The sequence below is a fragment of the Bos indicus x Bos taurus genome, chromosome 8 (genome assembly GCF_003369695.1).
Source record: "Bos indicus x Bos taurus breed Angus x Brahman F1 hybrid chromosome 8, Bos_hybrid_MaternalHap_v2.0, whole genome shotgun sequence".
Taxonomy (NCBI): Eukaryota; Metazoa; Chordata; class Mammalia; order Artiodactyla; family Bovidae; genus Bos; species Bos indicus x Bos taurus.
The window spans coordinates 74906344-74920640 of record NC_040083.1 but is presented as its reverse complement, the minus strand read 5'-3'; the positions used below and the strand labels follow the sequence as shown (position 1 = coordinate 74920640).

The window sequence follows — 14297 nt, the reverse complement described above, 5'->3', positions numbered from 1 at the left end:
GCTTTTAAGTTTAATTAGGTCCATTTGTTTATTTTTGCTTTTATTTCCAATATTCTGGGAGGTGGGTCATAGAGGCTCCTGCTGTGATGTATGTCGGAGAGTGTTTTACCTAAGTTCTCCTCTAGGAGTTTTATAGTTTCTGGTCTTACGTTTAGATCTTTAATCCATTTTGAGTTTATTTTTGTGTATGGTGTTAGAAAGTGTTCTAGTTTCATTCTTTTGCAAGTGGTTGACCAGTTTTCCCAGCACCACTTGTTAAAGAGATTGTCTTTAATCCATTGTATACTCCTGCCTCCTTCAAAGATAAGGCGTCCATATGTGCGTGGATTAAAAGCTTTCTTAAATCTAGAAAACAAAGCATGAAAGAACTAGCAAAATTTCAAACAAAAAGTAATACAAACTGTAGGTGTGCTCATCAGTTTATTCAGTTCCGTATGATTAAATCTTATTTTGCTTGATCTTGAGCTACCAGTTTTATGAATCATTCTGTTTTTCCATTACAGCTTTGGAAATTCTTACCCAGTTTAATGATATGATCTTAAAGTTATTGGAAACTGATATCTTATCAGATATCAGAGTCCTTTCCATGAATCTGAAGACAAAGAGTTTTTGCATCATAGGTACTTGCAAAAGCCTTCAGGAAACAGCAGAGTAAAACAATAACTGTCTGTGACTGACAAAACGACCATGGTTAAAAACTTGATGAAAGTTCATTTAAGCACAACTGACAAGGAAATTTGGTTATTTCTGTGTTGTACAACAGTTTAGGATAATAACTAGAATTATGACTGATAACATTGTATGAGGATGTATCAGATTCTAGGAATTTCATATACTTTCTGGAACACACACTAATAATATACATCCTTACAAATATAACAGGAAGGTTAAACGTTACTTCCTTAAAAAAAGAGAAGAACTCTATTTTTTATTGGCATATAGCCAATTAACAATGTTGTGAGTTTCAGATGAACAGTAAAAGGATACATATACACGTATCCTGCTGCTGCTGCTAAGTCACTTCAGTCATGTCCGACTCTGTGCAACCCCATAGACGGCAGCCCACCAGGCTCCCCCGTCCCTGGGATTCTCCAGGCAAGAACACTGGAGTGGGTTGCCATTTCCTTCTCCAATGCATGTGTTCATTCTAAGTCGTTTCAGTTGTGTCTGACTGTATGACCTTATGGACAGCACCCCACTAGGCTCTTCTGACCATGGGATTCTCCAGGCAAGAATACTAGAGTGGGTTGCCATTTCCTTCTCTATTCTCCCCCAAATTCCCCTCCCATCTAGACTGCCACATAACGCTGAGCAGAGAGCTTCTAGGTGCTATACTATACAATAGGTCCTTGTTGGTTATCTATTTTAAATATAGCAGTGTGTACATGTCCATCCCAGACTCCCTAGCTATCCCTTCACCCCATCTTCCCCCCCAGCCATCATAAGTTCATTATCTAAGACTGTGAGTCTCTTTCAGAGTTAAACATTACTTTTTACTTGACAATATTTCCCATGTAAATTAACATAGGGCATAAGCCTAATTAGCTTAACATCTCCTTTTTATAAGGAGAGAGAACAATCTTTTGAAAAGTTCCAGCCCCAGCCCTTTAGTTGTTAAGTCACTCAGTCGTGCCTGACTCTTTGTAACCCCACAGACTGCAGAACGCCAGGCTTCTCTGTCCTTCACTATCTCTCAGAGTTTGCTTAAACTCATGTTCATTGAGTTGGTGATGCCATCCTACCAGCTCACCCTCTGTTGTCCCCTTCTCCTCCTGCCTTTAATCTTTCCCAGCATCAGGGTCTTTTCTAATGACTTGGCTCTTCACACCTGGTGGACAAAGTATTGGAGCTTCAGCTTCACCACCTGTCCTTCCAATGAATATTCAGGGCTGATTTCCTTTAGGATTGATTGGTTTGATTTCCTTGCAGTCCAAGGAACTCTCAAGAGTCTTCTCTAGCATCACAGTTCAAAGGCATTGATTCTTTGGCACTCAGCCTTTTTTATTGTCCTGCTCTCACATCTGTACATGTACTACAGGAAAAACCATAGCTTTGACTATATGGACCTTTGTTGGCAAAGTAATGTCTGTGCTTTTCAATACATTGACTAGGTCTGTCATAGCTTTTCTTCTAAGGAGTAAGCATCTTTTAATTTCATAGTAGCAGTTACTGTCCGTAGTGATTTTGGAGCCCAAGAAAATTAAGTCACTGTTTCCATCGTTTCTCCATCTACTTGCAATGGAGTGATGGAACCCGATGCCATGATCTTAGTTTTTTGAATGTTGAGTTTTAAGCCAGCTTTTTTACTTTCTTCTTTCACCTTCATCAAGAGGCTCTTTAATTCCTCTTCACTTTCTGCCATTAGGGTGGTGTCATTTGTGTATCTGAAGTTACTGCTATTTCTCCCTGCAATCTTGATTCTAGATTGTGCTTCACCCAGTCCAGCATTTCACATGATGTACTCTGCATATAAGTTAAATAATCAGGGGCCCTCTGGGAAATCCCAAAGTTAGTTCAAGGTCAAAAAGACTTCATTTAGAATTTGATTTTTGGTAAGTTTTCCAAACTTTTTAAGAGATTAAAAAGAGGCAGCAAGAATACACAGAGAAACTGTACAAAAATGACCCAGATAATCATGATGGTGTGGTCACTCACCTAGAGCCAGACATCCTGTAATCTGAAGTCAAGTGGGTCTTAGAAAGCATTACTACAAACAAGGCTAGTGCACTGGAAAAGGTCAGTTTTCATTCCAATCCCAAAGAAGGGCAGTGCCAAAGAACGTACAAGCTACTATACAGTTGCACTCATTTCACTGGCTAGTAATATTATGCTCAAAATCCTTCAAGCTAGACTTCAGCAGCATGTGAACCGAGAACTTCCAGATGTGCAGGCTGAGTTTAGAAAAGGGAGAGGAACCAGAGATCAAATTGCCAACATCTGTTGGATCATAGAGAAAGCAAGGGAATTTCTGAAAAACATCTAATTACGCATCATTGACTAACTAAAGCATTTGATTGTGTGGATCACAACAAACTGTGGGAAATTCTTAACGAGATGGGACTACCAGGCCACCTTACCTGCCTCTGAGAAACCTGTATGTAGGTCAAGAAGCAACAGTTAGATGGAACAACAGACTGGTTCCAAATTGGAAAAGGAGTATTTCCCAATACAAGGCTGCATTTTAACTTATATGCAGAGTACATCATGCAAAATGCTGGGCTGGATGAATCACAAGCTAGAATCAATATTGCTGGGAGAAATATCAACAACCTCAGATATGCAGATGATACCATTCTAATGGCAGAAAACGAAGAAGAACTAAAGAGCCTCTTGATGAAGGTGAAAGAGGAGAGTGAAAAAGCTAACTTAAAACTCAAAATTTAAAAAACTAAGATCATGGCATCCAGTTTCATCACTTCATGGCAAATAGATGGGGAAAAAGTCAAAACAGTGACATATTTTATTTCCTTGGGCTTCAAAATCACTGCATATGGTGACAGCAGCCATGAAATTAAAAGACACTTGCTCCTTGGAAGGAGAGCTATGACCAACCTGGACAGCATATTAAAAAGCAAAGACCTCACTTTAATGACGAAAGTCTGTATAGTCAAAGCTATGGTTTTTCCAGGAGTCATATATAGATGTGAGAGTTGGACCATAAAGAAGGCTGAGCACTGAAGAACTGATAACTTTGAATTGTGGAGAAGACTCTTGGGTCCCCTGGACTGCAAGGAGATCAAAGCAGTCAATCCTAAAGGAAATCTACACTAAATATTCATTGAAAGGATTGGTGCTGAAGTTGAAGTTCCAATACTTTGGGTTTGAAGAGCTGACTCATTGGAAAAGACCCTGATGGTGGGAAAGATTGAAGGCAAAAGAAGAATTGGGCAGCAGAAAATGAGATGGTTAGATAGCATTACCAACTTAGTGGACATGAATTTGAGCCAACTCTGGGAGACAGTGAAGGACAGGGAAGCCTGATGTGCTGAAGTTCAAGGGTTGCAAAAAGTCAGACACAACTTAGTGACTGAATTACAAAAATAAGTTTTTCAAATATATCAAAAGATTTCAGAACACTTGGTTAAACAGTAGCATAGGTCACTGTGAAATAACACTTAGTTATCCATTTAACCAAAATGACAAAGCTCTCAAAGGCAAATATGGAAATTACATAGTAGTAAAAAGAAATTTAGCTCTTTCAACATAGAAGATTTGCTTTTCTTTTCCTTTTACTTGTGTTGAGGCATAGCTGATTTACAATATTATGTAAATTTCATGTGTAAAACATAGTAATTCACAAATTTTAAAGGTTATACTCCATTTACAATTATTTTAAAATATTGGCCATATTTCCTATGCTATACGATGTATCGTTGTAACATTTTACATATAGTAGTTTGTACCTCTTAACCCTCTACCCCTATCATGTTCTGTCCCCCTTTCCCTAACCCCACTGGTTTGGTCTCTAATGTGTGAGCCTGTTTCTTTTTTTGTTGTATTCAGTAGTTTATTTTTTAGATTCCACAAATAAGTGATAACACAGTAACTGGAGAAGACTTATTTCCTTAAGTAATCAAAGATCTGATAAAACAACATGAATCATAAGAAATTATTTCCTTAACAATGTTCACACATAATTACAGCAGTGTTAATTATATTGATTATGTTGTGCATTACATCTCTAGTATTTGTTTCTCTTATAATTGGAAGTTTATACCTTCTGATTGAAAGTGAAGTAGCTCAGTTGTGTCCGACTCTTTGCAATCCCGTGGACTGTAGCCTACCAGGCTCCTCCCTCCATGGGATTCTCCAGGCAAGAATACTGGAGTGGGTTGCCATTTCCATCTCCAGGGGATCTTCCCAAACCAGGGATCGAAACTGGGTCTCCCGCATTGCAGGCAGACACTTTAACCTCTGAGCCACCAGGGAAGCATACCTTCTGATTACTTTCCTCCAATTCCACCTCTCCCCTTTGTCCTTTATTCTTGTCTTTCTCATTCTGGAACAACCAGCTATTCTATTTTAGGACAAAATCACTCTCATTTTTTTCTTAACAAAAATATGTCTCCATACCTCATACTTTTTATTACTTAAAATCATACCCTACATGCCTTGTATACTTGGCATAGTTTTTTTCCTACTGCTTTTAATAATATGCATTAGAATTTTTAACTCTTAGAGACCTTAATTTCTAGTAAAAACTAAGAAAAGCAATTGGAACTGTCACACCAACACTCTAGAGGTGGCGAACTTGTGACTATGTCATTTCATAATATCCAGAATCATAGGCTTCCACGTTGTACACTTTTTAATGGAGCAAAAGGATGCTTACTACTAGAACCAATTTTTTTTCTCTCTATAATTAGAGACCAAAAGTGAGCCAAATTAGACTTTCTTGTTTTCTATCTGTAAAATCAAGCATTTTATTTATATAGCAAGAAAGCACTCATTTATTCTCTATTTCAATAGCATACTTGAGATTTAAAATCATGTTTGGCAGTGTACTGCAGGATGCTATAAAAGACTTCATCCATATTGCTTTGGATTTCTTGACATCTTGTTGTATGTTTTCCATCATCCATTGCAACAGTTAGTTCAGCTTCCTTAACCTGAACCGGACACTTTAAGGATGTAAAAGCTACACTTATGTTTAGCAAAGTTTCAGAATATTATTTAGAAATTATCTAGATATTCAGTGGACATTTCAAGGGACCAAAAAGATTTTGGAAACTATTATAAACTACTTTATATTTTATAAAACATAATTGTTGAAAAGTTCATTTATAATTTATTTTTAAAAATTTATTTATTTAAAAAATTTTTGGCTGTGCTGGGTCTTTGTTGCTGCATGATGGCTTTCTCTAGTTTCAATGAGCAGGGTCTACTCTTCGGTGTGTTGTGCCAGGCTTCTCATTGCGGTAACTTCTGTTGTTGCGGAGCACGGGCGCTAGGTGCCTGGGCTTCAGAAGTTACAGCACATGGGCTTAGTAGCTGGGGCTTCTGGGCTGTAGAGCGTGGGCTCAGTGGTTGTGGTGCATGGTCTTAGTTGCTCCGAGGCATGTGGAATCTTTCCAGGCCAGGGATCAAACCTGTGTCCCCTGCACTGGCAAGCAGATTCTTATCTACTGTACCAAGGAAGTCTGAAAAGTTCATTTATAAACTTTATTTCATCTACATTTAGTTAATTCCTTTGTTCTTAACAATTATGTTTGGATAAGTGGTGACAATTTCATGAGATATTATACAAGTTAAATTATTTTAAATTATGTTTCTTCCTGACTAGTAAACCCAGGTAGAACTAAAGTTGTATATATGTATAATATCTGATACTAACAACCCTAAAGACATGCCTATTTTTGTTTCACTAAACCAGTGATATTCTTATTTGCCAAAGATTACCTGTCACGTGAGCTTGAAAAACATTGGGGTTAGTTTCTATATTTCTCTGAGAGAATACTTAATTTATATAAGTATTTATTTTCCTTTAAGCCAATTAAATACAGTTCTTTTACAAATTGGGGCTGCCCTGGTGGCTCAGTGGTAAAGAATCTGCCTGCCAATGCAGGAGATGTGGGTTTGATCCCTGGGTTGGGAAGATACCCTGCAGGAGGACATGGCGATTCACTCCAGTATTCTTGCCTGGGAAATCCCAGGGACAGAGAAGCCTCATGGGCTATAGTCCATAGGGTTGCAAAGAGTGGGATGCAACTTACTGACTAAGCAGTATAGGCATACATAAACACACAGATCAGATCAGATCAGATCAGTCGCTCAGTCATGTCCGACTCTTTGCGACCCCATGAATCGCAGCACGCCAGGCCTCTCTGTCCATCACCAACTCCTGGAGTTCACTCAGACTCACATCCATCGAGTCAGTGATGCCATCCAGCCATCTCATCCTCTGTCGTCCCTTTCTCCTCCTGCCCCCAATCCCTCCCAGCATCAGAGTCTTTTCCAATGAGTCAACTCTTCACATGAGGTGGCCAAAGTACTGGAGTTTCAGCTTTAGCATCATTCCTTCCAAAGAAATCCCAGGGCTGATCTCCTTCAGAATGGACTGGTTGGATCTCCTTGCAGTCCAAGGGACTCTCAAGAGTCTTCTCCAACACCACAGTTCAAAAGCATCAATTCTTCAGTGCTCAGCCTTCTTCACAGTCCAACTCTCACATCCATACATGACCACAGGAAAAACCATAGCCTTGACTAGCCAGACCTTTGTTGGCAAAGTAACATCTCTGCTTTTGAATATGCTATCTACTACTACTACTAAGACACTTCAGTCGTGTCCGACTCTGTGCGACCCCATAGACAGCAGCCTACCAGGCTCCCCCATTCCTGGGATTCTCCAGGCAAGAACACTGGAGTGGGTTGCCATTTCCTTCACCAATGCATGAAAGTGAAGAGTGAAAGTGAAGTCGCTCAGTCGTGTCCGACTCTTAGCGACCCCATGGACTGCAGCCTACCAGGCTCCTCCATCCATGGGATTCTCCAGGCAAAAGTACTGGAGTGGGGTGCCATTGCCTTCTCCATGCTATCTAGGTTGGTCATAACTTTCCTTCCAAGGAGTAAGCGTCTTTTAATTTCATGGCTGCAGTCACCATCTGCAGTGATTTTGGAGCCCAGAATAATAAAGTCTGACACTGTTTCCACTGTTTCCCCATCTATTTCCCATGAAGTGATGGGATGCCATGATCTTCGTTTTCTGAATGTTGAGCTTTAAGCCAACTTTTCACTCTCCACTTTCACCTTCATCAAGAGGCTTTTTAGTTTCTCTTCACTTTCTGCCATAAGGGTGGTGTCATCTGCATATCTGAGGTTATCGATATTTCTCCCGGCAATCTTGATTCCAGCTTGTGTTTCTTCCAGTCCAGCGTTTCTCATGATGTATTCTGCATAGAAGTTAAATAAACAGGGTGACAATATACAGCCTTGACGTACTCCTTTTCCTATTTGGAACCAGTCTGTTGTTCCATGTCCAGTTCTAACTGTTGCTTCCTGACCTGCATACAAATTTCTCAAGAGGCAGCTCAGGTGGTCTGGTATTCCCATCTCTTTCAGAATTTCCCACAGTTTATTGTGATCCGCACAGTCAAAGGCTTTGGTATAGTCAATAAAGCAGAAATAGATGTTTTTCTGGAACTCTCTTGCTTTTTCCATGATCCAGCGGATGTTGGCAATTTGATCTCTGGTTCCTCTGTCTTTTCTAAAACGAGCTTGAACATCAGGAAGTTCACGGTTCACATATTGCTGAAGCCTGCCTTGGAGAATTTTGAGCATTACTTTACTAGCATGTGAGATGAGTGCAATTGTGCAGTAGTTTGAGCATTCTTTGGCATTGCCTTTCTTTGGGATTGGAATGCAAACTGATCTTTTCCAGTCCTGTGGCCACTGCTGAGTTTTCCAAATTTGCTGGCATATTGAGTGCAGCACTTGCACAGCATCATCTTTCAGGATTTGGAATAGCTCCACTGGAATTCTATCACCTCCACTAGCTTTGCTCGTAGTGATGCTTTCTAAGGCCCACTTGACTTCACATTCCAGGATGTCTGGCTCTAGGTCAGTGATCACACCATCGTGATTATCTGGGTCGTGAAGATCTTTTTTGTACAGTTCTTCTGTGTATTCTTGCCATCTCTTCTTAATATCTTCTGCTTCTGTTAGGTCCATACCATTTCTGTCCTTTATTGAGCCCATCTTTGCATGAAATATTCCCTTGGTATCTCTGATTTTCTTGAAGAGATCTCTAGTCTTCCCATTCTGTTGTCTTCCTCTATTTCTTTGCCTTGATCACTGAAGAAGGCTGTCTTATCTCTTCTTGCTATTCTTTGGAACTCTGCATTCAGATGTTTATATCTTTCCTTTTCTCCTTTGCTTTTCGCTTCTCTTCTTTTCACAGCTATTTGTAAGGCCTCCCCAGACAGCCATTTTGCTTTTTTGCATTTCTTTTCCATGGGGATGGTCTTGATCCCTGTCTCCTGGACAATGTTACAAACCTCATTCCATAGTTCATCAGGCACTCTATCTATCAGATCTAGGCCCTTAAATCTATTTCTCACATCCACTGTATAATCATAAGGGATTTGATTTAGGTCATACCTGAATGGTATAGTGGTTTTCCCTACTTTCTTCAATTTAAGTCTGAATTTGGCAATAAGGAGTTCATGGTCTGAGCCACAGTCAGCTCCTGGTCTTGTTTTTGCTGACTGTATAGAGCTTCTCCATCTTTGGCTGAAAAGAATATAATCAATCTGATTTCGGTGTTGACCATCTGGTGATGTCCATGTATAGAGTCTTCTCTTGTGTTGTTGGAAGAGGGTGTTTGTTATGACCAGTGCATTTTCTTGGCAAAACTCTATTAGTCTTTGCCCTGCTTCATTCCGTATTCCAAGGCCAAATTTGCCTGTTACTCCAGGTGTTTCTTGACTTCCTCCTTTTGCATTCCAGTCCCCTACACAAGACAAATACAAACTGAAATCTTACAGCTTTTATTTAAAAATTTTAGCCATATGTTAGGTATATTAATTCACAAAAGAATAGTTGGATCCAAATTGTGTTTCTGGCAGATTAATAAGTTGATTACCCACTACTTGGCTAAGGTTTTCACTTGTATTCAAGGAGAAGACTTTTAAGAGATTTCACTTTCTCAGATTCCAAAAGCTCCTAGTTCCTTTTCCGTAGTTGCTTTGAGGGGTGTTTGAACCCCTTGAAAGCCCCTGATGTGGGGTAAGGGACCTTAAGTTCAAGGGTCTGTAGGGAGTTGAGGGGCCAAAGTGGGAAGAAAAAGGTCTGGTAGGGTGGACAGAAGGCTGGAGGAGGTAGGAGTTGATGGGGCTTTGTATAGGATTCAAGGGAGCTGAACGGAAGATGCAAGGTGGCAAAAGGAGGAAGGAGGAGCAGAGAACATGGAAAGGAAAGGGTCTTAGAGGAGTCAGTTTGGTGAGATGCTAAGTTTTCCCAATGAAGTTTCAAATTATCTGCAGTAAAATCATGCTGACAAAAAGGAAGTGGAGGGATTTCCCTGGTGGCCCACTGGCTCAGAATCTGCTACCAGTGCAGGAGACACAGGTTCAACCCCTGGTACGGGTACTAAGATCCCAAGTGCTGCAAGTCAACTAAGTCCACATGTCACAACTACTGAGCCCGTGTACCGCAACTACTGAGCCCATGTACCACAACTACCGAAGCCTGTGCACCTAGAGCCTGTGCTCTGCAACCAGAGGAGCCACTGAAATGAGAAGCCTGCGCACTGCAACTAGAGAGTAGCCCCTGCTCTTTGAAACTAGAGAAAGCTGGCACACAGCAATGAAGAGCCAGTGCAGCCAAAAATAAATAAAGAAATAAATAAAAATTTAATTAAAAAAAAAGGAAGTGGACAAAATTGGTGGAGAATGTAATCAGCACAGCTTTGAGAAGAGGGTTTCAGTTGACTGGAAAGTCCCGGGAGGAACACTGTCAAATAGAGAGGACAGAGAAGTCTTAAAACAAACAAACAAACAAACTTCTTTAAAGTCTGAATATCAGCTTCCAATTAGGAAGGGCATCTTCTGACCATTGTTTAGTTGCTAAGGCGTGTCTGACTCTTTGTGACCCCATGGACTGTAGCCCACCAGGCTCTTCTGTCCATGGGATTGATTTCCCAGGCAAGAGTTGCCATTTCCTTCTCTAGGGGATCTTCCCTACCCAGGGACTGAACCCACATCTCATGCCTTGGCAGGTGGATTCCTTTACCACTGAGCCACCTGGGAAGCACCTTCTAACCATAGAGTTCTTTTTTAAAAAATTCTTTCAATATCTTATTTTATCATATTTCAGCAAGTACAAACAGTAAATATTTCTGGCAATATTGAGTTGCTTTTTAAAAATTATCTCTTTGCCTTTTCTTTCAAACCAAGGTATAACTACCAAGTGACTTGAAACCAGACCTTTCATGACTTCACTATGGACACAGAGCTGTCCTGAAAAAGGGTACAAAAGGTGCAACTCTCCTAAGACCCAGAAATACAAAGATCACGGAAAGAAAAAAAGGCCTAACTCCCCTGCAAGCGGCAACAGTCAGCAGGAGAGCTGCACATGGGGTGCGGCCCACATTCCCGTCTGGCTACATTCTTGGGGCCCCCCAACCTGATGGTTGAGCCACCTGTACACACAAGAACCAATAGCCTGCCTTCAAGCTGAGGTGTCAGGACACAACATGAGACAAATAAAAAAGTAATAGCTGTTTCTGGGAGGGAAAGGATAGATAACCAAAGTGTTGTGTTAGTTGTTCAGTCATGTCCGACTTTTTGCAACCCCATGGACTGTAGCCTGCCAGGCTCCTCTATCATGGAATTTTCCAGGCAAGAAAATACTGGAATAGGTTGCCATGCCCTCCTCCAGGGGATCTTTCTGATCAAAGTGTACCCCAAAAATAAAATTCGTAAGAGTCACAATTCAGAGAATGAATTCTTTTTTGGGGGGGCTACGCTGGATCTTAGTTGAGGAACACAGGATCTTTAGCTGTGGTATGTGAGCTCTAGTTCCCTTACTAGGGTTCAAACCTGAGTCCCCTGTGTTGCAAAGAGGAGTCTTAACCACTGGGCAACCAGGGAAGGCCCAAAGAACTTCAGTAGTGTTTTTCTCCTGCTAATTTGAAATTAGAAAGGAAGGGCTCGCATAAAATTTTGCCTTTCTCTCTTAACTGAGCCATACAGAGAGTTCCAGGAGCACCGACTTTGGGATGAAGTCTTACCCTTCTGCCAATTTTCCTAGGATTCCATCTGAGGAGGGTGGCTCAGTGGTCCCTTCTCATCCTCAGAAACTGTAGAAGAGGGAAAATAATTTTCTCTGTACCCTTCTGAATTCCTGTCTGAGACTCGTAATAGAACACAGATTAACAAGAGCAAAGCAAACAGAAGTTTGTTAATCTGTCTCTCTCATACATACATGGGAGATACCCAGGGAAAAAATAAATAAAATTTCCTAAGGTGGCTTAAGAATTCAGGATTAAATGCCATCTTAATAGGGAGAGGTGAAGGGTTGGGGGTTGGGGGGGCGGATATGTAGGCCTTAGAGGAGTGCAAGTGTGCTAAGTCACTTCATTCATGTCCGACTCTTTGTGACCCCAGGGACTATAGCCCGATAGGCGCCTCTGTCCATGGGATTCTCCAGGCAAGAATACTGAAGTGGGCTGCCATGCCCTCCTCCAGAAGATCTTCCCGACCCAGGGATTTAACCTGTGACCTGGGGATCAAATCGGAGTCTCTTACATCTTCTGTATATCGTCAGGCAGGTTCTTTACTACTAATGCCACCTGGGAAGCCAGCTTCACAGCACCATTCAAAGACTTTAGATCAAGGATTCCAGCAGGACTACTGTCACACAGTCTGGCATAGCCAGAGGTGCCCACCTCTTAAGCAGGCACCTGCCGTTAGGATCAGCCCTTGCAGGAACTGGAGACTGATTGCCCCCGGAAGCGGGGGGCCCTGCCACACCTGCCACACCTCACCCTAGGCCTTGACCCTGTGAGCGCTTAAGCTGGGAGAGTCACTGACTCGCGACGAAAATCAGAAATTTAGACCTCTTATAAAATATAGTTCCGTCTAGGGGAGTGTATTTGTTTCCTCAGGTTGCCATAACAACGTCTCACAAACCAGGTGAGTTAGAACAGAAGAAATCTATTTTCTCACAGTTCTGGAGGCTAGAAGTGTGGAATCAAGGTGAGGGTGAGATTAGCTCCCTTTGAGGTTCTGAGTGAGAATTTATTCCCTTGTTTCCCCCACTGGCCTGCAATCCTGGCACTCCTTGGCTCATAGTTGGGTGCATCGCTACCCTCTCTGCCTGCATCTTAAAGTGGGCTTCTCCCTGAGTCTTTCTGTCTTCACGTGACTGCCTCCTTCTAAGGACACCAGTCAGATTAGTGGCCAATCTTACTCCAGTATGAACTCATCTTAAGTAATTACATCTGCAATGACCCTATTTCCAAATAAGGTCACATTCTTGGGGTTAGGAATTCCACTTACTTAAAAAAAAATTATTTACTTCTTTATTTGGCTGCATCGGGTCTTAGTTTCAGCATACGGGCTTTTTCACTGTGGTGCACAGACTCTCTAGTTGTGATGTGTGGGCTTAATTGCTCTGAGGCATGTGGGATCTTAGTTCCCTGACCAGGGATCAAACTTGTGTCCTTTGCACTACAAGGCAGATTCTTAACTACTGGACCACCAGGAAAGTCCCAGGACTTCCACTTACTATTAATTAATTTATTTATTGAGAGAAGATGACACAAATGAACCCATAATAGGGCAAAGAAAATAAATAAATAAATAAGAATTTTATTTTACATCAGTTTTGAGAGCTGCTTTGTTCTAAGTATCCTTATTTCTGTTTGGAGCAAGATCACAACCTGGTGATTCAGGGCCAAATTTGGCTTCCAGGAGTGTTTGTTAGGTCAGTGTCTCCACCATTCCCTAGTATGTTAAGCTGGCCACTTCACAAATTCGCTTACCTGAGTGTCCTTGAAGGCATCTGCACATGTGACCCTTGGTTTAGAGCTTGCTGAATCAGTGCGCCTTCATATTTTACCATCTTAGCATCAGAATTACCCTGGGAAGCAGAACAAATGTGTTCCCACTTCGATGAACAGGACACAGAGGCTCAGAAAGTAAAGGGGATCTGCCTGGATCACACAGTTGGAAGTAGTGGAGCTGAGTCTCCCACCCAAGTCTCCAGCCACCCCGATGGGGCTTGTACCTGATCAGGACATCTCCACGTTTCCAAAGCTGTAAGGCTGCAGTGGGCTCTCAGGACCCGCCCTCTGCCGCATTTCTTCAGCTAGATTTTCAGAGTAGCAAATGCCACAGAGACTTTTTAAACTCAGGCACATTCCTGGAGGAAAACCTTTGCAGATGTTCCTCTGAGAGAGAAGAAAGTATAATAATATGCTGTCTGAGTTAAGGGCAGGCTGGTTTTGAGCTTGGTTAAAATTTTCCTTCTCCAAATATGCAAGAAAATGGAGTGAAAGGGACTACTCCTTCTTTTCTCTTATTCTGGAATTCCTATTAAATAGGATGGCAAAAATTTTGGACCCACCCTCCAGGCTTCCTAACCTTTCTTTTTCTTTTTTCCCCCATATGCCAACGTGGTATTTTAAAATTAAAGATCCAGATGTGGAACAACCTTTGAGGGAAGGTCTTGCTTAGGGGTCAAGCCCCTCCAACCAGCCCCCCTACCCCTTTGAAGGCATTGCCTTCTTGGAGAGAGTGGTTCTTCAACTTGCTTTTTGGTTGCTCTTTTGAGAACTGGATATTTGTTCTGGGTCC

General features: G+C 41.5%; 1 long non-coding RNA gene across 1 annotated transcript in view; it reads right to left on the bottom strand.

Annotated features, from left to right (window-relative positions):
- Positions 1-211: 211 nt before the first annotated feature.
- Positions 212-14297, bottom strand: part of LOC113897348 — a 35585-nt gene continuing 21499 nt past the window's right edge. The window contains exon 4 of the long non-coding RNA XR_003512330.1: positions 212-345. This is a non-coding gene — a long non-coding RNA (uncharacterized LOC113897348). The remainder of the gene's footprint in view (positions 346-14297) is intronic.